This window comes from Procambarus clarkii, unplaced genomic scaffold (genome assembly GCF_040958095.1).
Source record: "Procambarus clarkii isolate CNS0578487 unplaced genomic scaffold, FALCON_Pclarkii_2.0 HiC_scaffold_605, whole genome shotgun sequence".
Lineage (NCBI taxonomy): Eukaryota > Metazoa > Arthropoda > Malacostraca > Decapoda > Cambaridae > Procambarus > Procambarus clarkii.
The window spans coordinates 19,521-43,663 of NW_027189638.1; the positions used below are offsets into that span (position 1 = coordinate 19,521).

The following is a 24,143-nucleotide window of genomic DNA, read 5'->3' on the forward strand; positions in this document are numbered from 1 at the left end:
ATATTCAAACATTATATATGTTAAGGGCCTTGTTTTAGTGTTTATTTTAAAAATGACAAACATCGAGTCATTTTACCAGTCCTTTAGCGTTAACGGTGATGCATTTTAAAACTGAACATAAATCGCCTTTTCTGGATATATCAAATATCGAATCCGCTTAATGTGCCTACAATTCAATCATTCAAAAAATACATAATTTACATCAAGCCTTTTCATAGAACAGACAATAAGATTTGTACATGCAAAAAAAAAAAAAAATCCTTTAAGTTATCAATACAATGTGAGAAAACTTTACTTTTATAACTAAAGTTGCACAATTATACCAACTCTATGGTGGCTGGGTTGTAAGGTGTGTGGCTGGTGTTTTGGAAGTCGCGAGTTCAAACGACCCAATGGGAATAATACTTTTTTTTTTTTGCCATACAATCTTCCTAATACTATTATGTAGGTTTGTGTGTGTTTTTTTATTCATTCTTTGGTTTTATAGATGACATACATATTGACTCCTTTTACCGGTCCTTAATTAGGCTCTGGGGAAGCAATGGTGGTGGTGGTGGTGGTGGTGGTGGTGCATTTAAAACTAAACCAAAAATCACCAGTTCTGGACGCGTCAAATATCATATCCGCTTAATGTGTCTACAACCTAATTACTTAAAACTACACTATTTAATTCATTCATATCATGTGCATATTGGTCATTATGCTCATACAACCGACATCAAAATTTATTTTCATTATTAGAATCATACATTTCATCAAGTAATACAGATACAAAGAGATTTTCTTTCTGAGAAGACCGTTAGTATTGGCTTGCAGGCAGGCAGGCAGGCAGGCATTTGAGGGTTATTATTTCGCCTGTTGATTGGGGGGAGGGTTGATGTGTTAGGGGGTTTTCGGTTAGATGTGGTGGTGGTGATTGGTGGTGGTGATTGGTGGTGATTGGTGGTGATTGGTGGTGGTGGTGGTGGTGGTGGTGGTAGTAGGTGGGAGTTGGGGGTGGGGGGGGGGGGGGGGGGGGGGGGGAGGGAAGGGGAGGGGAATGATGGTCTGTGGATTCCTTCTCCGTACCCTTTACATATAAGCAAAAATATGCCTTCTTGTGGGTATAGAAACATTAACACAAATTATATCAGTAACTGATATTGTAGCCTTTTAAACAGAAAAGATTTGTACATACAAATACTTTTTAATTATCATTTATTTGTGGAAATGGCATTTACGTCATTAAATTGATACCTCAGCATCAAGCTAGTGTCCTGCAGCAGTGGTCCAGTGGTAAAGTGTATATAAGTGATGCGTATTCTTGGAGTTGCGAGTTCAAACCCGGATTAAGCTATATATATATATATATATACAACATGTTTTGTTTTGGTTGTTTGTTTTTGTATAAAGCCTCACACAATATCTATATTAAGCGAGTTTGTTTTAAACATGACATACATATTAATTCATTTTACCAGGCCTTATTCCACACAACTCCGTGAATTTCCCGTGGAGCCAGCCATTCAAACAAAAACAAACGAAACAAAACAAAACAAAACAAAAAACATTATTGCCAACAGCATTTGGTGTTCCCAGGCGGTCACCCATCCAAGTACTAACCAAACCCAACGTTGCTTAACTTCGCTGATCGGACGAGAAGCGGTGTTCTCAACGTGGTATGGCCGTTGGCATGAGACTGCCTACACATTGTGGCTAATAACCAACTCTTTTAAGTCATCGCGGCAGGATACGGACCTGCTTGTGGTGTCTTAATGGTAATTGTATCCTAACATATTTTTGTCTCCTTGGCATGGATATTTAACATCGTTTATTCAGTCTTGGGTTTATGTTCTTTCGCCATTTACAGACATTTTACATCTACCTACTTCCTCAGCCTGCCCTGCCAATTTCTAATGAATTTGTGGATTTTCTTTTGTAATACAAACATGTGTGTGCTCATCTGCTCTTCAGTTTTTATGATATTTGTCTCATCTGTCCTGCTTTATGATACTTTTACAAAGAACATGAACAAATGCTTCTATTTTAGAGAAGATATGGGATCCAGGTTTCGGAGCCGTAAAACCAACCGTCGTGATTGGTGGACGAGTTGCCAGGTTGCAGCTTCTGTACCGTGCCGGCACATAAATAGGTTCGGCTCAAGCGGCGGCAGCATCATTCCCCCGTGACTGTCTGAGCGTCTCTCATCACCTTGGTTGGTTCATCATCATCATGGTAGAAGCAAAGCCTACCAAGAAGGCTGCGGCTGCTGCTGCTGTGGTGGCCACCACCAGGAAACCTCGCGTCCAGGTTGCTCACCCGAAAACTAGTCAAATGGTTCTAGCCGCGGTCGCAGCACTCAAAGACCGTAAGGGCTCGTCTCTACAAGCAATCAAGAAGTACGTTGTTGCCAACAACAAAGTCGAGGCTGCCAAGATCGCCATTTACATCCGAAGATTTCTCAAGAAAGCAGTGGCTGACGGCATTCTTGTTCAGACCAAGGGAAGTGGAGCTAGTGGATCATTCAAGCTGGCCGTAGCAGAGAAGAGGGCCGTTCTAACTCCCAAGAAAGCCACCACAACCAAGAAACCATCTACAGCAGCAAAGAAGGCCGTGGTAACTCCCAAGAAAGCCGCCACAAGCAACAAACCACCTACAGCCTTGAAAAAGAAGCAGCAGCAGCAGCAGCAGCTTGTTGTTGGGAACAAAAAGCCCAAAATAAAGAGAGCTTCAAAATCTCCCAAACCACCCAAGGCAAAGAAAGCTGTCAAAAAAACAACAAAGGCAAAATAAACGACGACATGCAAGCAGCATGAATACACATGACAATAAACATCCAGGCCTCCCCCCTCAGTGGAGGGGCCTCATATGATTCCAAAAAAGAGTTTAGTTTTGTAGACAAATAAATCATTACTTTTGGGGTAGATTTACTCTGTATATTATATATATATATATATATATATATATATATATATATATATATATATATATATATATATATATATATATATATATATATAATATACATCTATATTATATATATATATATATATATATATATATATATATATATATATATATAATATACATCTATATTATATATATATATATAATATACATATATATATATATATATATATATATATATATATATATATATATATACATGGGTGAGGTGATATGGTACCAAAGTTTTGGGTAAGGTGATTGACATTTACACAAGATAAAACACGAACCAATGGGAATAAAAACATAAGAATGGAAGTAACTGCAGAAGGCCTATTGGCCCATAACACAAGCACTTCCTCTTGATGCTTCTATATTGGTTCAGAGTCTTGAAGCTATAATAATAATAATATATATATATATATATATATATATATATATATATATATATATATATATATATATATATATACACACAAAACTAAATAGTCTTGTTAGACAAATTGCCCCTATTAGAGGCAAGTTGACTAACAAGCCGAATGACTGGCAATTGTTTTGAATTTGAGTTAAATCTAACATAGAAATGTAATCAAACCTAACCTAACCTATGCTAACCCAAGCTAAGCTAACCTAACCTAACCTAAGCTAACCCAAGCTAAGCTAAGCTAACCTAACCTAACCTAAGCTAAGCTAACCTAACCTAACCCAGCAATTCATGATCTTAATATAATACTGTTAATTGGATAAACCAATTTGGAAAGAAATGTTCGAAAATAACAAAATTAACTGTGCTTGTTAGGAAAATTGGGCCTTGCATACTTGTCCCAATAGTGTGGTTCTCGCTTTTAGGTACGACATAAACGTATACCTAAGTTGAGAGAGAAAAAGATTCTCACTCAAACATGCATATCGATTGCCAGTCCTGAATTCTGGGTAGATATTCGTGTCCTCCCTTTTCATTTACCATCATTTGGATACTATCAAAACAGCTCTGAGAAGGATAAAATGAATAAAACGGGTAGCTCACTCATGTAAAAAGGAAGAGTTGGGAAAGATCTCTCTCTCTCTCTCTCCCCCTCACACCCCCCCCCCCCCCCCACCAATGATCCTGCTCTGCTAGTATATAACGTAACAAACCTTCCCCCCCCCCCCCCCCCCCAATCAGAGTCCCTTTAAGCATGCGAGGATAAAAAATAGATTTCATAAGACCCAATGTGCTAGCTGATATCAAAACAATTTATGTTATCGTCTATTAAGCCCTTCAGTAAAAAAGTATAGGGACCTAATTAGGTCCCGTTTTGAGGTGGTGGTGGGTGGAATCGATGGATTAGCCAAGCTCTTATCCGCCGAATCCGTAGAGGGTACGACCCTGGCGCTTCAGAGCGTACACCACGTCCATGGCAGTGACGGTCTTCCTCTTGGCGTGTTCCGTGTAGGTTACAGCATCACGGATGACGTTCTCGAGGAACACCTTCAGGACGCCACGGGTCTCTTCGTAGATGAGACCCGAAATACGCTTGACGCCGCCACGACGAGCTAAGCGACGAATAGCGGGCTTGGTGATGCCCTGGATGTTGTCACGTAGCACCTTACGATGACGCTTGGCGCCACCCTTTCCGAGTCCCTTGCCTCCCTTGCCGCGTCCAGTCATGGTGTTGTAGTTGTGTGAATCGAATTGACGAATGCCCGCACGATTTCCCGACTATATCCCATCAAGCGGACGTACTAGTAGCATTGCAACTCCTGCCTGCCCTTACTTTACGCTTGTGGTCGAATAGACACGGCTTTCTCACAACGCTTTCAAAACTGCAGTTGCCTACTCGTCTGTTTCACGTCCCTGTGAAATGACTTTTGCACAAATCCAAAAAATAGAGCAAAATCAGCGATAATAGTGATTGAGGTGAGCCGCCTGTTGGCTGCAGCCAGAGGAAGGAGGGGAGGGGCAACGGGGTGACGTAGGCGAGTCGAGCAGCCAATGGCGCTCGAGCAAGCGCCTCGAGACGGCGTATATAAGCAAAAATTTTTCGGCGCCGGCCTAACCTATTCAACGCCTCCCTTGCCTCTGGATACTTTCCACTCAACTTTAAGTCTGCCACAGCCGTTCTTATTCCAAAACCTGGGAAACCCCACACTGACCCAAAGAACTATAGACCCATCAGCCTTCTAGAGACACTTGGCAAAGTCTTTGAAAGGCTGATCAACCAGAGACTTAGAACCCACCTTGAACACAATGACTTACTCACTAACAAACAGTTTGGATTTCGGCCTCACCGGTCCACTCACGACGCCTTAAACATCATGACTAACTACCTCAGTATCAATCAGCACCAAAGACTTAAGACTGCACTCATCACTAAGGACGTTGAGAAGGCCTTTGACACTGTTTGGCATGACGGCTTAAAATTCAAACTATGCAACAACTTTAATCTTCCTCTTATCACCACCAAACTTCTTTCGAACTACTTAGACAATAGGACAATGCGAATTAAGTTCCTCCAACAACACTCTGACTACTTCAACTTACACGCCGGTGTTCCCCAAGGTTCTGTTCTTGCCCCAACACTCTACATCCTATACATAAACGACATTCCTGACCCTGTTCATCACACTTCATTAACCATATGTTATGCTGATGATGTCTCTCACCTTGTCACCAGCAACACCATTGATACACTAACAAACAGAGCACAAACAGAACTTGATGTTGTCACTGAGTGGGAGTACAAATGGCGTATAAAAACCAACTCCAGCAAATCTAAAATCACCTACTTTTTCTGTAAAAGAACTATTCGCCCAATTCCTCTCAAACTCTATTCATACACTCAAAATCCTACTTACATCTCTGTATCTCCCTCCTCCACAGTCCTGGGACTCACATTTGATCGACAACTACTCTTTCACACACACATAACACAGAAACATGCAATAGCTCTTCAAGCCATGAAGAAACTATACAGACTTAGATTTGCAAAACCTGACACAAAAATGCACCTTTACAAAGCACTTATTAGACCTCTCCTAACATACGCTCCACTAGCTCTTTCTCTATCTGCACGCACTAACAAAATAAAACTTCAAAGAATACAGAACAGAGCACTAAGATGGGTACTCAACACCCGATGGCAAGAGTTAAATACCAATCAAAGTCTCCATGAAAGTACTAACATTCCTGCCCTAAATACCTACTGGAAAACTCTATCAGACAAACAAATCGATAGACTACTCACTCATCATGAACAACACATTGATTTTCTCCTACACACTCTCAGACTACCACGAAACAATCATGACCTCTTCTCTACCATCCATGATCCTCTTCCTAACTCTGTATTTCGTTAAACTTTAGCTCTCAACACCCAGCATCCACTATCATTACATATTCAGCTCTCAACAACCAGCACAAACAATCCGTAAAAAAGTTCAGCCCTGACGCTCTTGAGCCAATCACTGTGATGTTGTGAGTTTGTGATGTCCCGATGTTGTCACTGAAAACACCCGACTGAGTCCCTGCCTCGAAAGCCGCAACCTAACGACACGCAGCTGGGTTTAGCCCTGGCACTTTTTCTCTTACAAATCTTCTTCCTCTCACCCCCCCTTATCTTCTTCTGTCCCCACTTCCAAGCTCGCCCCTATGGGCATCTTCTCCTGTATTATTCTGATTCTGATTCTGCGCCGGCCATCACAAACCACAGTTGTTCACCATGGCTTGCACCAAGCAGACTGCTCGCAAGTCCACGGGAGGCAAGGCTCCTCGTAAGCAGCTGGCCACCAAGGCAGCACGCAAGTCTGCTCCTGCCACAGGGGGTGTGAAGAAGCCTCACCGTTACAGGCCCGGAACGGTCGCCCTGCGTGAGATCCGTCGTTACCAGAAGAGCACCGAGTTGCTCATCAGGAAACTTCCCTTCCAGCGTCTGGTGCGCGAGATTGCCCAGGACTTCAAGACCGATCTTCGCTTCCAGTCGTCTGCCGTCATGGCTTTACAGGAGGCATCCGAGGCTTACCTGGTCGGTCTCTTCGAGGACACTAACCTCTGTGCCATCCACGCCAAGCGTGTCACCATCATGCCAAAGGACATTCAGCTTGCTCGCCGTATCCGTGGAGAGCGTGCATAAGCTAAATCGACCACCCTAGTATACACCAAACTCGGCCCTTCTCAGGGCCAAAATATCCTTCTAAGGAGATTTCAGACATTCCTAGCATCAGTCATATGAATTAACCTTCATCTACACATATAATAAATAAATAAATAAATAAATAAACAAATACACTAATTTAGGTGTCATACATACACGTGATATCAATAAATCAAGTCATTTGTAGTACAACCTGTTCTCTTACAAACAAAACGCCGTCGCTTTTCGCTCTTATGCACTGTCAAGGATCACCCACCCCCCCCACCCCCCCAAAATAAAAATTGTCATACTGTACTAGAAATAAAAGCAGCTTGTATAAGTGACATACTGTCCAGTCCTGTTTTATTCTGTTTTCGGTCCTCTGGCTTAATCTGTTAAGTTAGGAGATGACATTTTAAATTAACCGTTTTCTTGACATTTTCAAACCTAAGAGGGTGGCCTGCATAGTAATCCTAATGTGGAACATAACAATGAATCTCTAATCTCTAGAAAAAAGATACCGAGTGCTTATATGTGTTGAGAGAGAGAGAGAGAGAGAGAGAGAGAGAGAGAGAGAGAGAGAGAGAGAGAGAGAGAGAGAGAGAGAGAGAGAGAGAGAGAGAGAGAGACACAGACAGACAGACAGACAGACAGACAGACAGACAGACAAGACAGACAGACAGACAGACAGACAGACAGACAGACAGACAGACAGACAGACAGAGACTGAGAGAGAGAAACACACACAGACAGTTTCATAAATATTCTCATTTTATAGCTATTTGCTTTCAGTGACAGAGGTTTTTGTTATAATAGTATTGGTGTCTAACACTCACAATCTCTTTAGAAATTAAAGTGTGGCTCCAATGGAGCCGAGTTTGTTGGTTTGAGGCCAAGCCACCACCACAGGGCAGTAAGTAAGCCGTTTACTTGGAGGAGGTGTACTTGGTGACGGCCTTAGTGCCCTCAGAGACGGCGTGCTTGGCCAGTTCTCCGGGCAACAGGAGCCTTACAGCCGTCTGGATCTCCCGACTGGTAATGGTGGAACGCTTGTTGTAGTGGGCCAGGCGAGAAGCCTCGGCGGCGATGCGCTCGAAGATGTCGTTCACGAACGAGTTCATGATCGACATGGCTTTGGAAGAGATACCAGTGTCGGGGTGGACCTGCTTCAGCACTTTGTAGATGTAGATGCTGTAGCTCTCCTTCCTCCTGCGCTTCTTTTTCTTATCGCCCTTGGCAATGGCCTTCTGGGCCTTTCCGGCCTTCTTGGCAGCCTTTCCAGATGCCTTGGGTGGCATGATGATGCTCGTGCTGGCTGGCGTTGCGATACAATAATGAACTTTTGCGCGAGTCGAGCTTTCCTTTTATATCCCGCTCGCGACTCAGCTCAGAGCGGGTCGCGTGGCGGAGCGCGCTGATTGGTCAGTGGCGGACTCCCTTGATCCTGAGCGGGGTATATAACACGAAGCTCGATCTGCGGGCCGGCATTAAAACACCACAAACCCACAACAGCAGCAGCAATGTCAGGACGCGGCAAGGGAGGCAAAGTGAAGGGCAAGTCAAAGTCTCGCTCCAGCAGGGCCGGACTTCAGTTCCCCGTGGGCAGAATTCACCGTCTGCTGCGTAAGGGCAACTACGCCGAACGCGTCGGTGCTGGCGCTCCTGTCTACCTGGCAGCCGTCATGGAATACCTCGCTGCCGAAGTTCTCGAGCTCGCCGGTAACGCCGCACGTGACAACAAGAAGACCCGTATCATCCCACGTCACTTGCAGTTGGCCATCCGCAACGACGAAGAACTCAACAAACTTCTGTCTGGCGTAACCATTGCACAGGGAGGTGTTCTTCCAAACATTCAGGCAGTTCTTTTGCCAAAGAAGACAGAGAAGAAGTAAGCACTTCTGCCACCCACCGCGACAAATACCATAACCAGGCTCCATCCGGAGCCACACACACTTTAATAGAGAGATTCAAGTAGACAATCAACTTTCAAACATTAATAATAACATTTATATTGATTTCATTTGGAATGTGTACATAACAAACAAACAAAACAAAATTATAGGGGATATTCAGCATCACTTGGAATATTAACCAATCATATAAATCCAATATATATTTTATATTTTACTTTAAGCGAGGAATTCATATTCTATCCATTTTTAATCATACAAATGAACAAAAGCAATTCTTCACTAGACGTAATGAATGAATAAATGATCAAGGTTTTAATGTGTTTCATGAATATATATATATATATATATATATATATATATATATATATATATATATATATATATATATATATATATATATATATATATATATATATATATATATATATATATATTAATACTTGTGAACCAGAATATGTTTGAGCAGCAGCGATCGTGCCTGCCATTGGCCGAAGTGCAACAATTCAAATAATTTAAAGGGCCTGCTCGGGTATATAAGAGAGGCTGGGAGACTGGGGCCGGTGATGGGTGATGAGTGATGGTGTGGTGTGGTGTGGTGTTGTTAAGAGTTGATTTACGGCCAGCCAGCCAGCCAGCCAGCCAGCCAGCTGCAGCCAAGGCAAGGCAAGGCAAGGCAAGGCAAGGCAAGGCAAGGCAAGGCAAGGCAGGCAGGCAGGCAGGCAGGCAGGCAGGCAGGCAGGCAGGCAGGCAGCCAGGCAGCCAGACAGGCAGGCAGGCAGGCAGGCAGGCAGGCAGGCAGGCAGGCAGGCAGGCAGGCAGGCAGGCAGGCAGCCAGGCAGCCAGGCAGCCAGGCAGCCAGGCAGGCAGGCAGGCAGGCAGCCAGGCAGGCAGGCAGGCAGGCAGGCAGCCAGCCAGCCAGCCAGGCAGGCAGGCAGGCAGGCAGGCAGGCAGGCAGCCAGCCAGCCAGCCAGCCAGCCAGCCAGCCAGCCAGCCAGCCAGCCAGCCAGCCACTCTCACTTTGTATTTATATGCATTCAATTTATATTCAAACATTATATATGTTAAGGGCCTTGTTTTAGTGTTTATTTTAAAAATGACAAACATCGAGTCGTTTTACCAGTCCTTTAGCGTTAACGGTGATGCATTTTAAAACTGAACATAAATCGCCTTTTCTGGATATATCAAATATCGAATCCGCTTAATGTGCCTACAATACAATCATTCAAAAAATACATAATTTACATTATGCCTTTTCATAGAACAGACAATAAGATTTGTACATGCAAAAAAAAACAAAAAAAAAAAAATCCTTTAAGTTATCAATACAATGTGAGAGAACTTTACTTTTATAACTAAAGTTGCACAATTATACCAACTCTATGGTGGCTGGGTGGTAAGGTGTGTGGCTGGTGTTTTGGAAGTCGCGAGTTCGAACGACCCAATGGGAATAATACTTTTTTTTTTTTTGCCATACAATCTTCCTAATACTATTATGTAGGTGTGTGTGTGTGTGTGTGTTTTTATTCATTCTTTGGTTTTATAGATGACATACATATTGACTCCTTTTACCGGTCCTTAATTAGGCTCTGGGGAAGCAATGGTGGTGGTGGTGCATTTAAAACTAAACCAAAAATCACCAGTTCTGGACGCGTCAAATATCATATCCGCTTAATGTGTCTACAACCTAATTACTTAAAACTACACTATTTAATTCATTCATATCATGTGCATATTGGTCATTATGCTCATACAACCGACATAACAATTTATTTTCATTATTAGAATCATACATTTCATCAAGTAATACAGATACAAAGAGATTTTCTTTCTGAGAAGACCGTTAGTATTGGCTGGCAGGCAGGCAGGCAGGCAGGCAGGCATTTGAGGGTTATTATTTCGCCTGTTGATTGGGGGGAGGGTTGATGTGTTAGGGGGTTTTCGGTTAGGTGTGGTGGTGGTGATTGGTGGTGATTGGTGGTGATTGGTGGTGATTGGTGGTGGTGGTGAGTGGTGGTGAGTGGTGGTGAGTGGTGGTGAGTGGTGGTGGTGGTGGTGGTGGTGGTGGTGGTGGTGGTAGTGGTAGTAGGTGGGAGGGGGGAAGGGGAGGGGAATGATGGTCTGTGGATTCCTTCTCCGTACCCCTTACATATAAGCAAAAATATGCCTTCCTGTGGGTATAGAAACATTAACACAAATTATATCAGTAACTGATATTGTAGCCTTTTAAACAGAAAAGATTTGTACATACAAATACTTTTAAATTATCATTTATTTGTGGAAATGGCATTTACGTCATTAAATTGATACCTCAGCATCAAGTGTCCTGCAGCAGTGGTCCAGTGGTAAAGTGTATATAAGTGATGCGTATTCTTGGAGTTGCGAGTTCAAACCCGGATTAAGCTATATATATATATATATATACAACATGTTTTGTTTTGGTTGTTTGTTTTTGTATAAAGCCTCACACAATATCTATATTAAGCGAGTTTGTTTTAAACATGACATACATATTAATTCATTTTACCAGGCCTTATTCCACACAACTCCGTGAATTTCCCGTGGAGCCAGCCATTCAAACAAAAACAAACGAAACAAAACAAAACAAAACAAAAAACATTATTGCCAACAGCATTTGGTGTTCCCAGGCGGTCACCCATCCAAGTACTAACCAAACCCAACGTTGCTTAACTTCGCTGATCGGACGAGAAGCGGTGTTCTCAACGTGGTATGGCCGTTGGCATGAGACTGCCTACACATTGTGGCTAATAACCAACTCTTTTAAGTCATCGCGGCAGGATACGGACCTGCTTGTGGTGTCTTAATGGTAATTGTATCCTAACATATTTTTGTCTCCTTGGCATGGATATTTAACATCGTTTATTCAGTCTTGGGTTTATGTTCTTTCGCCATTTACAGACATTTTACATCTACCTACTTCCTCAGCCTGCCCTGCCAATTTCTAATGAATTTGTGGATTTTCTTTTGTAATACAAACATGTGTGTGCTCATCTGCTCTTCAGTTTTTATGATATTTGTCTCATCTGTCCTGCTTTATGATACTTTTACAAAGAACATGAACAAATGCTTCTATTTTAGAGAAGATATGGGATCCAGGTTTCGGAGCCGTAAAACCAACCGTCGTGATTGGTGGACGAGTTGCCAGGTTGCAGCTTCTGTACCGTGCCGGCACATAAATAGGTTCGGCTCAAGCGGCGGCAGCATCATTCCCCCGTGACTGTCTGAGCGTCTCTCATCACCTTGGTTGGTTCATCATCATCATGGTAGAAGCAAAGCCTACCAAGAAGGCTGCGGCTGCTGCTGCTGTGGTGGCCACCACCAGGAAACCTCGCGTCCAGGTTGCTCACCCGAAAACTAGTCAAATGGTTCTAGCCGCGGTCGCAGCACTCAAAGACCGTAAGGGCTCGTCTCTACAAGCAATCAAGAAGTACGTTGTTGCCAACAACAAAGTCGAGGCTGCCAAGATCGCCATTTACATCCGAAGATTTCTCAAGAAAGCAGTGGCTGACGGCATTCTTGTTCAGACCAAGGGAAGTGGAGCTAGTGGATCATTCAAGCTGGCCGTAGCAGAGAAGAGGGCCGTTCTAACTCCCAAGAAAGCCACCACAACCAAGAAACCATCTACAGCAGCAAAGAAGGCCGTGGTAACTCCCAAGAAAGCCGCCACAAGCAACAAACCACCTACAGCCTTGAAAAAGAAGCAGCAGCAGCAGCAGCAGCTTGTTGTTGGGAACAAAAAGCCCAAAATAAAGAGAGCTTCAAAATCTCCCAAACCACCCAAGGCAAAGAAAGCTGTCAAAAAAACAACAAAGGCAAAATAAACGACGACATGCAAGCAGCATGAATACACATGACAATAAACATCCAGGCCTCCCCCCTCAGTGGAGGGGCCTCATATGATTCCAAAAAAGAGTTTAGTTTTGTAGACAAATAAATCATTACTTTTGGGGTAGATTTACTCTGTATATTATATATATATATATATATATATATATATATATATATATATATATATATATATATATATATATATATATAATATACATCTATATTATATATATATATATATATATATATATATATATATATATATATATATATATATATATATATATAATATACATCTATATTATATATATATATATAATATACATATATATATATATATATATATATATATATATATATATATATATATATATATATACATGGGTGAGGTGATATGGTACCAAAGTTTTGGGTAAGGTGATTGACATTTACACAAGATAAAACACGAACCAATGGGAATAAAAACATAAGAATGGAAGTAACTGCAGAAGGCCTATTGGCCCATAACACAAGCACTTCCTCTTGATGCTTCTATATTGGTTCAGAGTCTTGAAGCTATAATAATAATAATATATATATATATATATATATATATATATATATATATATATATATATATATATATATATATATATATATATATATATATATATATATATATATATATATATATATATATACACACAAAACTAAATAGTCTTGTTAGACAAATTGCCCCTATTAGAGGCAAGTTGACTAACAAGCCGAATGACTGGCAATTGTTTTGAATTTGAGTTAAATCTAACATAGAAATGTAATCAAACCTAACCTAACCTATGCTAACCCAAGCTAAGCTAACCTAACCTAACCTAAGCTAACCCAAGCTAAGCTAAGCTAACCTAACCTAACCTAAGCTAAGCTAACCTAACCTAACCCAGCAATTCATGATCTTAATATAATACTGTTAATTGGATAAACCAATTTGGAAAGAAATGTTCGAAAATAACAAAATTAACTGTGCTTGTTAGGAAAATTGGGCCTTGCATACTTGTCCCAATAGTGTGGTTCTCGCTTTTAGGTACGACATAAACGTATACCTAAGTTGAGAGAGAAAAAGATTCTCACTCAAACATGCATATCGATTGCCAGTCCTGAATTCTGGGTAGATATTCGTGTCCTCCCTTTTCATTTACCATCATTTGGATACTATCAAAACAGCTCTGAGAAGGATAAAATGAATAAAACGGGTAGCTCACTCATGTAAAAAGGAAGAGTTGGGAAAGATCTCTCTCTCTCTCTCTCCCCCTCACACCCCCCCCCCCCCCCACCAATGATCCTGCTCTGCTAGTATATAACGTAACAAACCTTCCCCCCCCCCCCCCCCAATCAGAGTCCCTTTAAGCATGCGAGGATAAAAAATAGATTTCATAAGACCCAATGTGCTAGCTGATATCAAAACAATTTATGTTATCGTCTATTAAGCCCTTCAGTAAAAAAGTATAGGGACCTAATTAGGTCCCGTTTTGAGGTGGTGGTGGGTGGAATCGATGGATTAGCCAAGCTCTTATCCGCCGAATCCGTAGAGGGTACGACCCTGGCGCTTCAGAGCGTACACCACGTCCATGGCAGTGACGGTCTTCCTCTTGGCGTGTTCCGTGTAGGTTACAGCATCACGGATGACGTTCTCGAGGAACACCTTCAGGACGCCACGGGTCTCTTCGTAGATGAGACCCGAAATACGCTTGACGCCGCCACGACGAGCTAAGCGACGAATAGCGGGCTTGGTGATGCCCTGGATGTTGTCACGTAGCACCTTACGATGACGCTTGGCGCCACCCTTTCCGAGTCCCTTGCCTCCCTTGCCGCGTCCAGTCATGGTGTTGTAGTTGTGTGAATCGAATTGACGAATGCCATTCATTCATTCATTTAAATATAGGTCAAGATACCCTGATGGGTGAGCGTGGAAGTGGGGATAGGGGAAGAATTAGTGGGGGTGAGAGGAAGGGTTTTCAGTATGAGGTAAAGTGCCAGGGCTAGACCCAGCTGCATGGCATTGAAATCGTTATGACCAGACTAGGCAGTGAAGGCAAGGAATCGGATCTCTGTGACAACATTTCGTCTTTTCTGAGCACCCACGGAGACAGCAGCCCTCAGCTGGGTGTGCCCTGGGGGCTCACTCCAGATGTGGTCTTAGATCTGCTAATCAGCATCGCGCCCCACCCAAGGCACCAGAAAACGGGAGCTAGTTGGTCCCCCCCTAAAGAGGGGGGAGAAGAGTTAGGAGGCTATAGTTGGAAGTTTGGTTATTTGAGTAGTGATATTATAGGAGAGGGGTTATGTAAAGGACGGAGCAGGAGGTGGATCGTCGATCAGGTTAAAGAGGTTGTGCGTATGTCTGGGTCTGCTTAGGACGTTTCTGAGGAACGTGTCGTAGTTGTCATGATAGGTGAGAATTCTGTCAATCTGTTTCTTCCCCATAGTATCCCAGGTTATGTTCAGAGGTGGGATGTTCGCCCACTCATGCAGGGCCTCACTGGTGGTGAAGTCCTGCCAGTGGGTATTGAACACCCATCTCAGAGCCCTGTTCTGGGTACGCTGGAGTTTCTTCCTATTTGTTGGTGCTGCAAGTGTGAGTGGGATCGGTGCATATGTTAGGAGTGGGAGAATAAGTGTTTTGTATAAATAGAGCTTGGTGGCTTGGGAGGCATGTTTGAGTGGGTAGAGTTTTGATAGAGCGTTTGAGGCTATAGCTTTCTTGGGTGTTATGTGTGTGTGAAAGCGAAGGTTGAAGTCTAGTGTGAGTCCAAGTACTGTGGTTTTGTTGACTCTTGGGATCTGGGTTGCATCTGGTGATTGAGAGTAGAGTTTTACTGGGTCAGGGTTACGTCGTTTGTTGTAGAAAAAGTATGTAATTTTTGACTTGTTGGGGTTTGTTTTTATTCGCCAGTCGTGTTCCCATAAGGTGACTTTGTCTATTTCTTGTTGTGCTTTCCGTGTGAGGGCGTTAATCGTATAGTCTGTGATCAGTTGGGTTACGTCGTCAGCGTAGCAAAGGGTCATTGATGTCCAGTATATTGGGTCAGGGATGTCGTTTATATAGAGTATGTATAAGGTTGGTGAAAGAACTGAGCCCTGAGGGACACCTGCATTTAGGTTGAAATAACCTGACAGCTTGCTGAGGAATTTGATCTGCATCTTTCTATTTGTTAGAAAGCTGCAGAGTAGCCTCTGCATGTTGTCAGATAGTTGAAACAGAGTGCAGAGTTTGTAACGTAGGCCGTCGTGCCATACAGTGTCAAAAGCCTTTTCGACGTCCTTTGCAATGAGGGCCGACTTGGCCCTCTGGTGTTTATTTATGGAGAGGTAGTTTGTTATTATGTTCAGTGCGTCTTGTGTTGAGCGGTGTTGTCTGAAGCCAAATTGTTTGTCTGTCAATATGTTTTTGTGTTCTAGGTGATTCCTGAGTTTATGATTAATGAGTTTTTCGTATACTTTCCCTAATGTCTCTAGTAAGCTGATCGGTCTGTAGTTCTTAGGGTCTGTCGGGGATTTTTGGGGTTTTGGAATGAGGATTGCTGTGGCTTCTTTGAATGGGCTTGGGAAATATCCTGATGCTAGTGAGGCGTTGTAGACGTCTGTGAGTGCAAGGATTAGGGGGTCTGGAAGTTGCTTGAGGAGAGCTTGGCCAATGCCAGAGGCTCCTGGGGCTTTACGTCTGGTGTTCTTGAGCATGAGTTTAACTTCTTCAGGTAGTATTGATTCTGTGAGGTCACTTTCTAAGTCGTCTAGTGTCGTGAGGTCAATGGTAGGGTAGTGTGTGATGGCATGAGGGTTGTGTCGTATCCATGTTTCTACTCTGTTTATGTTTTGTATTGCTGTTGGTTGTGGGGGGTGGGGATTGAAGATGTCCTGCCAGTGTTGTTTGAATATGCCTATTACTTCTGAGGGATCGGTGTAGTTTTGATTGTTGTGAGTGATGTATGTAAAGGCAGAAGAGGAGGAGTTTCCTCTGATCCTCTTTATGAAGTTCCAGAATTGTTGTGGAGTTGTTTTTCTTTGTATTTCAGCTTTATGTATGAGTTTCTCCCAGTTGTTAGCATGGTCTTGGTCAAGGCTGTTGAGTATGTGGTTTTTGAGTATAGTGAGGTCTGTGTTTACTTGATTGTATCTGTGAAGGTTGTGGGTGAATCTGTTGTGATAGCAGGAGAGTAGCCTTTTTGTTCTGATCGAAGGAAAAAAGGAGTATCTGGTTTTGTGGGTTGTTTTTGGAATGGTAGCATCAGCTGCTTGTATGATGTTATTCTGGATGGTGAGGACTTGGGAATCTATGTCTGTGTGTGGTTTGTCTTGGAAGTTGTAGGGCTGTGTGCTGGCAGTTAGGTGTTGTTTGAAGGCTTCCCAGTCTGCATTTTGATAGTCATATTGTGGGGTGGCTGGGATGAGTATGGGGTTGCTGGAGAGTGTGAGTGATATGGGTATGTGATCTGAGCCAGTGAGGGGTCCGGGTGTGATGTAGTGTTGTAGGTGGGTGCCTGCTCTGTTGGTGAGGATTAGATCTGGTCTCCCAGTTCCATTGTGTGTGTAGGTTGTTTGGAAGTCAGGGCCAAGGAAGGTGAGGTGTTTGTTTTGGTGGAGTTGGTGTAGTTGTTGACCGTGCATGTTGTGTTGGCGATGGTTGAATGTTTGGTGTTTTGCATTTAGGTCTGCTAGGAGGAAGACTGGTATGTGTGTGTGGTTGAAGAGAGTGTTTAGGTCCTGGAGGGGGAGACCCAAGTTTGGACGAATGTATGTGGTACCAATGATCATCTGCCCGTGTTGAGTGTGAATGCGGACTGCTAGGAAGTGTTTGTGTTGCCAGTTGGTAGTGAGGAGGTCATGTTTATAGGTGTTCTTTATTAGAATAGCAGCCCCTTCGTAAGCTTCATCAGGAGATTGGTATGTTGTGAAGCCAAAATGTCTAATTTTGTGAGAGTTCGTCACGCATGTGCTGTTTAGTAGCAGCACATCCGGTCTTTCATTCTCCACAAAGTTAGCAATTAGGTGTCTGATGTTGTAATATGCTCTAACGTTAAATTGTGTGATTTTCATATTTATTGACTTGTTGGGGGAGTGTTTGTGGCATTTGAACCGGAGGGGTTCTCCTTTGTGGATTGATTCGTTGTGTAGACAGATTTGGTAATTATAGATTTGGGTAGGAGATATGTATGGCGACCGTTTTGCATGGTTTCTGGTATGAATTTAGGAAGTTTTGGTGTAGGGGTGAGGGAGTGGTCTGGGGAGGTGTTAGTCCTCTTGGCTGAGAAAGACACGTTTTGGGGCAAATTTTGTGGGATTTTGGGCTTTGTACCTGTGTGGTATTGGGTTAGGGGCGTGAGGTTGGCTAGCGTGTTGGGCGTGAGGTGAGTTGACGTGTTGGGCGTGTGGGCTAAGGTGAGGGAGGTTACATGTTTCTTGGTATCTGATGTCCTTTTTATTGATGGGTTGGTTTTCTTGTGTATTGGGGTTGTTCGTCTTGCATGCAGAAATTTTTTGTTTTGTTTAGGTGAGTTTGTTCTTTTCACTTGAAGAGTTGTTTTGTGTTTTGGTGAGCTTGATCTTTTTGACTGAAGAGGGGTAGCTGTCATGGGGAGCATGGTCTGTGAGAAGCAGTTAGAGGCCTGGGTGTCAGGGGAGGGTGTAGATGGTTCTGGGTTTGGTGTTTGGGGGGTGATGGGGGGAGGGGGTGGTGTTGGGTTTGTTGTCTGGGAGGTGGTTGGGTTTGTTGTCTGGGAGGTGGTGAGGGGTGGGGGCGAGTGTAGGGGTGGTACTGGGTTTGATGCCTGGGGGGTGGTGGGGGGTGGGGAAGAGAGTGGGTTTGATGCCTGGGGGGTGGTGGGGGGTGGGGAAGAGAGTGGGGGTGGTGCTGGGTTTTTTGTCTGGGAGGTGATGAGAGGTGGGGGTTGTACTGGGTTTGCTGCCTGGGTTGTGATAGGGGGTGGGGAAGGGGGTGGGGGTGGGGGTGGTGCTGGGTTTTTTGTCTGGGAGGAGATGAGGGGTGGGGGTGGTACTGGGTTTGATGCCTGGAGTGTGATAGGGGGTTGGGGTGATCCTGGGTTTTGTGTCTGGGGAGTAATAAGGGGTGGTGGTGGTGGTGTAAGTGCTTGTGGGGTGATGAGGGGAGGTGTTAGGGGTTGTACTGGTTGTGACGCCAAGCTGGGAGGGATGACTATTGGAGGGAAGTTGTTTGCTAGTAGGATTTGTTGGATGTTGGAGATTGCCTTCCTCGTGTCTCCTTGTGCTGATATCTGTGCTATTATGATAGCTGCCACTATTCTCGGGGTGTCGTCTGTTGGTGGGTGAGGGGGGGGGAGGGGGGGCCTGAGTATGGTGGTTTGCGAGATGGTGTCCGCTGGTGGTGTGGGTTTGGAGAGGTGGGAAACCTGGGGGTGTGGGGAGCAGGGCACCTCTGCCTTGAGGGTTGATGGGTATTGTTTGAGTATTTTGGGGAAGTGTGTTGGGGCGGTGAAGCTGGTTAGTGAGGTTTTGGGGATAAAGCTGGCGTGCTGTCTGGGCATGATATTGGGGTAGTGTGTTTTGGGTCTTATTCCTCATTGCCTTGATGAGTTGCACCCTGATTTTGCAATTGTGGTGGGTGGCAGGATGGTTTTCACCACAGTTTATGCAGCATCGTGTTCCTTCTGTGCAATCTTTCCAGAAATGACCTTTGTTGGCGCATAAGGAGCAGGCTTGTTCCTTTTCCTTGCATTGCCTGGTGGTATGGTTGAATCCATAGCACCTGAAGCATTGTGTAATGGACTGGTATGTGCTCATCTTGAAGTTATAATGTGGGATGGAAATGTGGTCTGCTTTAAAGCCATGTGTGAGGAGGGATTCAGCTTCAGTGGGGGAGGAGCAACGGATTCTGAGGATCTTTGTGTTTGGTGGGTGGAAGAGATCTTCTATGATGATGTTGTTGGCTTTTCCGATGTCGGCAGTACGTTGTTTGTCTAAAGTTGTAATCGTGGAGAGGAGGGTGGTGTCTACGTTGAAGGCAACAGCAGTGCAATTATGTTTCTGTTCCAGTGTCAGTGCAGGGGTGAGTCCAAGTGTCTGTAGTCCTGTTCGGGCTTTGGGGGTGAGGCAAGCATAGAGGTCAGATTCAGAGGGTAGAAAGAGCTTTATTCCTTTGTCAATGGGGGTGATGGAGGTGTAAGGAGTCTGGGTGATCATGTAGATTTTCTGTCCTATTCCGTCAGGGTCAAGGGGAGGATCAAGAGCATAGAGGAGGCGAAGGCAGTGCATTTTAGGTGAGGTAGTGGTCTGGTGGAGGAGGTGGTGGTGGGTTGACTCAGCTGGGTAGCTGCGATCTCCGTGGAGCTGTGGATCTTAGGCTCGTGAGCTGTGGGTTGGAGCTCGGTTGTCAGAGGCGTAATTCTGGGTTCTTAGCAGGCTAATTGAACCCGGTTCGGCACAAATACAAAGTATTCGTGAGTCCTGAAGGTGTTACTCAAGGGCAACCCCCACTGCTAGTTGACTCGCACTATCACGAGGTTCTAGCAGTGGATCGGCATAGCAAACAAGCCAGGCAGGGAGACACAGGGCGCAAGCACGTGCTGTGGCCCTACCTGGGAGGAAAGGACGAATACCCCACTGCACTTTCACCGCACAGGGGGTAGGTCCCGGCCTGAAGAGGAAGAAATGTTTAGCAGAGGAGAGAAAGAGTGCTATATACGGCAATACACATTACGTAAGTTAGGCCATCCAGCTGTCCCTGGTTTTATTCAGGGTGGCAGTACGGGTTGGCCCACTAGGGTAATGTATCTTTGCACGTTATATCACTGATAGAGCTGTAACATAAACCGTGAACACGCCGAGAGGAAGAGCCGTCGTTGCCTGAAAAAGAGGTGAGTGCCAGTTTGCCTGGGTGTTGCCTTGGATGGAAGATGGCTGTGATAAGGATGTGGCCCCAGGTAGGGTTACCACGAGAGTATGCTCGTCTGGGCCGACCAAGCGGCCCTGACCTTGCAAGTTAGCAACAGGTGCTACTAGCGCTCTGCATCTCTGGCTGTTGAATCCATGTTGGATCACTGTGGTGGTTGTGATGTTAGATGCCTCAAAACGGTGGTCCCATGTAACTGCAATAATGCAGAGGCAGGTGGTTGCAGGTGCGGGGGCGCTCAAACAGCGTATCGCCTAGATCTCACTGCGAGCGCGACGTGCTGCTGCTTCCGTTGCCAATGAAAAGATGACGACGAATGCCCGCACGATTTCCCGACTATATCCCATCAAGCGGACGTACTAGTAGCATTGCAACTCCTGCCTGCCCTTACTTTACGCTTGTGGTCGAATAGACACGGCTTTCTCACAACGCTTTCAAAACTGCAGTTGCCTACTCGTCTGTTTCACGTCCCTGTGAAATGACTTTTGCACAAATCCAAAAAATAGAGCAAAATCAGCGATAATAGTGATTGAGGTGAGCCGCCTGTTGGCTGCAGCCAGAGGAAGGAGGGGAGGGGCAACGGGGTGACGTAGGCGAGTCGAGCAGCCAATGGCGCTCGAGCAAGCGCCTCGAGACGGCGTATATAAGCAAAAATTTTTCGGCGCCGGCCATCACAAACCACAGTTGTTCACCATGGCTCGCACCAAGCAGACTGCTCGCAAGTCCACGGGAGGCAAGGCTCCTCGTAAGCAGCTGGCCACCAAGGCAGCACGCAAGTCTGCTCCTGCCACAGGGGGTGTGAAGAAGCCTCACCGTTACAGGCCCGGAACGGTCGCCCTGCGTGAGATCCGTCGTTACCAGAAGAGCACCGAGTTGCTCATCAGGAAACTTCCCTTCCAGCGTCTGGTGCGCGAGATTGCCCAGGACTTCAAGACCGATCTTCGCTTCCAGTCGTCTGCCGTCATGGCTTTACAGGAGGCATCCGAGGCTTACCTGGTCGGTCTCTTCGAGGACACTAACCTCTGTGCCATCCACGCCAAGCGTGTCACCATCATGCCAAAGGACATTCAGCTTGCTCGCCGTATCCGTGGAGAGCGTGCATAAGCTAAATCGACCACCCTAGTATACACCAAACTCGGCCCTTCTCAGGGCCAAAATATCCTTCTAAGGAGATTTCAGACATTCCTAGCATCAGTCATATGAATTAACCTTCATCTACACATATAATAAATAAATAAATAAATAAATAAACAAATACACTAATTTAGGTGTCATACATACACGTGATATCAATAAATCAAGTCATTTGTAGTACAACCTGTTCTCTTACAAACAAAACGCCGTCGCTTTTCGCTCTTATGCACTGTCAAGGATCACCCACCCCCCCCACCCCCCCAAAATAAAAATTGTCATACTGTACTAGAAATAAAAGCAGCTTGTATAAGTGACATACTGTCCAGTCCTGTTTTATTCTGTTTTCGGTCCTCTGGCTTAATCTGTTAAGTTAGGAGATGACATTTTAAATTAACCGTTTTCTTGACATTTTCAAACCTAAGAGGGTGGCCTGCATAGTAATCCTAATGTGGAACATAACAATGAATCTCTAATCTCTAGAAAAAAGATACCGAGTGCTTATATGTGTTGAGAGAGAGAGAGAGAGAGAGAGAGAGAGAGAGAGAGAGAGAGAGAGAGAGAGAGAGAGAGAGAGAGAGAGAGAGAGAGAGAGAGAGAGAGAGAGAGAGAGAGACACAGACAGACAGACAGACAGACAGACAGACAGACAGACAAGACAGACAGACAGACAGACAGACAGACAGACAGACAGACAGACAGACAGACAGACAGAGACTGAGAGAGAGAAACACACACAGACAGTTTCATAAATATTCTCATTTTATAGCTATTTGCTTTCAGTGACAGAGGTTTTTGTTATAATAGTATTGGTGTCTAACACTCACAATCTCTTTAGAAATTAAAGTGTGGCTCCAATGGAGCCGAGTTTGTTGGTTTGAGGCCAAGCCACCACCACAGGGCAGTAAGTAAGCCGTTTACTTGGAGGAGGTGTACTTGGTGACGGCCTTAGTGCCCTCAGAGACGGCGTGCTTGGCCAGTTCTCCGGGCAACAGGAGCCTTACAGCCGTCTGGATCTCCCGACTGGTAATGGTGGAACGCTTGTTGTAGTGGGCCAGGCGAGAAGCCTCGGCGGCGATGCGCTCGAAGATGTCGTTCACGAACGAGTTCATGATCGACATGGCTTTGGAAGAGATACCAGTGTCGGGGTGGACCTGCTTCAGCACTTTGTAGATGTAGATGCTGTAGCTCTCCTTCCTCCTGCGCTTCTTTTTCTTATCGCCCTTGGCAATGGCCTTCTGGGCCTTTCCGGCCTTCTTGGCAGCCTTTCCAGATGCCTTGGGTGGCATGATGATGCTCGTGCTGGCTGGCGTTGCGATACAATAATGAACTTTTGCGCGAGTCGAGCTTTCCTTTTATATCCCGCTCGCGACTCAGCTCAGAGCGGGTCGCGTGGCGGAGCGCGCTGATTGGTCAGTGGCGGACTCCCTTGATCCTGAGCGGGGTATATAACACGAAGCTCGATCTGCGGGCCGGCATTAAAACACCACAAACCCACAACAGCAGCAGCAATGTCAGGACGCGGCAAGGGAGGCAAAGTGAAGGGCAAGTCAAAGTCTCGCTCCAGCAGGGCCGGACTTCAGTTCCCCGTGGGCAGAATTCACCGTCTGCTGCGTAAGGGCAACTACGCCGAACGCGTCGGTGCTGGCGCTCCTGTCTACCTGGCAGCCGTCATGGAATACCTCGCTGCCGAAGTTCTCGAGCTCGCCGGTAACGCCGCACGTGACAACAAGAAGACCCGTATCATCCCACGTCACTTGCAGTTGGCCATCCGCAACGACGAAGAACTCAACAAACTTCTGTCTGGCGTAACCATTGCACAGGGAGGTGTTCTTCCAAACATTCAGGCAGTTCTTTTGCCAAAGAAGACAGAGAAGAAGTAAGCACTTCTGCCACCCACCGCGACAAATACCATAACCAGGCTCCATCCGGAGCCACACACACTTTAATAGAGAGATTCAAGTAGACAATCAACTTTCAAACATTAATAATAACATTTATATTGATTTCATTTGGAATGTGTACATAACAAACAAACAAAACAAAATTATAGGGGATATTCAGCATCACTTGGAATATTAACCAATCATATAAATCCAATATATATTTTATATTTTACTTTAAGCGAGGAATTCATATTCTATCCATTTTTAATCATACAAATGAACAAAAGCAATTCTTCACTAGACGTAATGAATGAATAAATGATCAAGGTTTTAATGTGTTTCATGAATATATATATATATATATATATATATATATATATATATATATATATATATATATATATATATATATATATATATATATATATATATA

At 44.5% G+C, this 24,143-nt stretch overlaps 2 non-coding genes across 2 annotated transcripts; both read right to left on the reverse strand.

The window, feature by feature from the left end:
- Nucleotides 1-1,553: 1,553 nt before the first annotated feature.
- Nucleotides 1,554-1,672, reverse strand: LOC138361687 (5S ribosomal RNA). The gene has a single exon (XR_011227107.1). It is a non-coding gene; the product is annotated as a 5S ribosomal RNA (ribosomal RNA).
- Nucleotides 1,673-11,570: 9,898 nt separating this feature from the next.
- On the reverse strand, nt 11,571-11,689 carry LOC138361688 (5S ribosomal RNA). The gene has a single exon (XR_011227108.1). It is a non-coding gene; the product is annotated as a 5S ribosomal RNA (ribosomal RNA).
- Between the last annotated feature and the right edge of the window lie 12,454 nt (nt 11,690-24,143).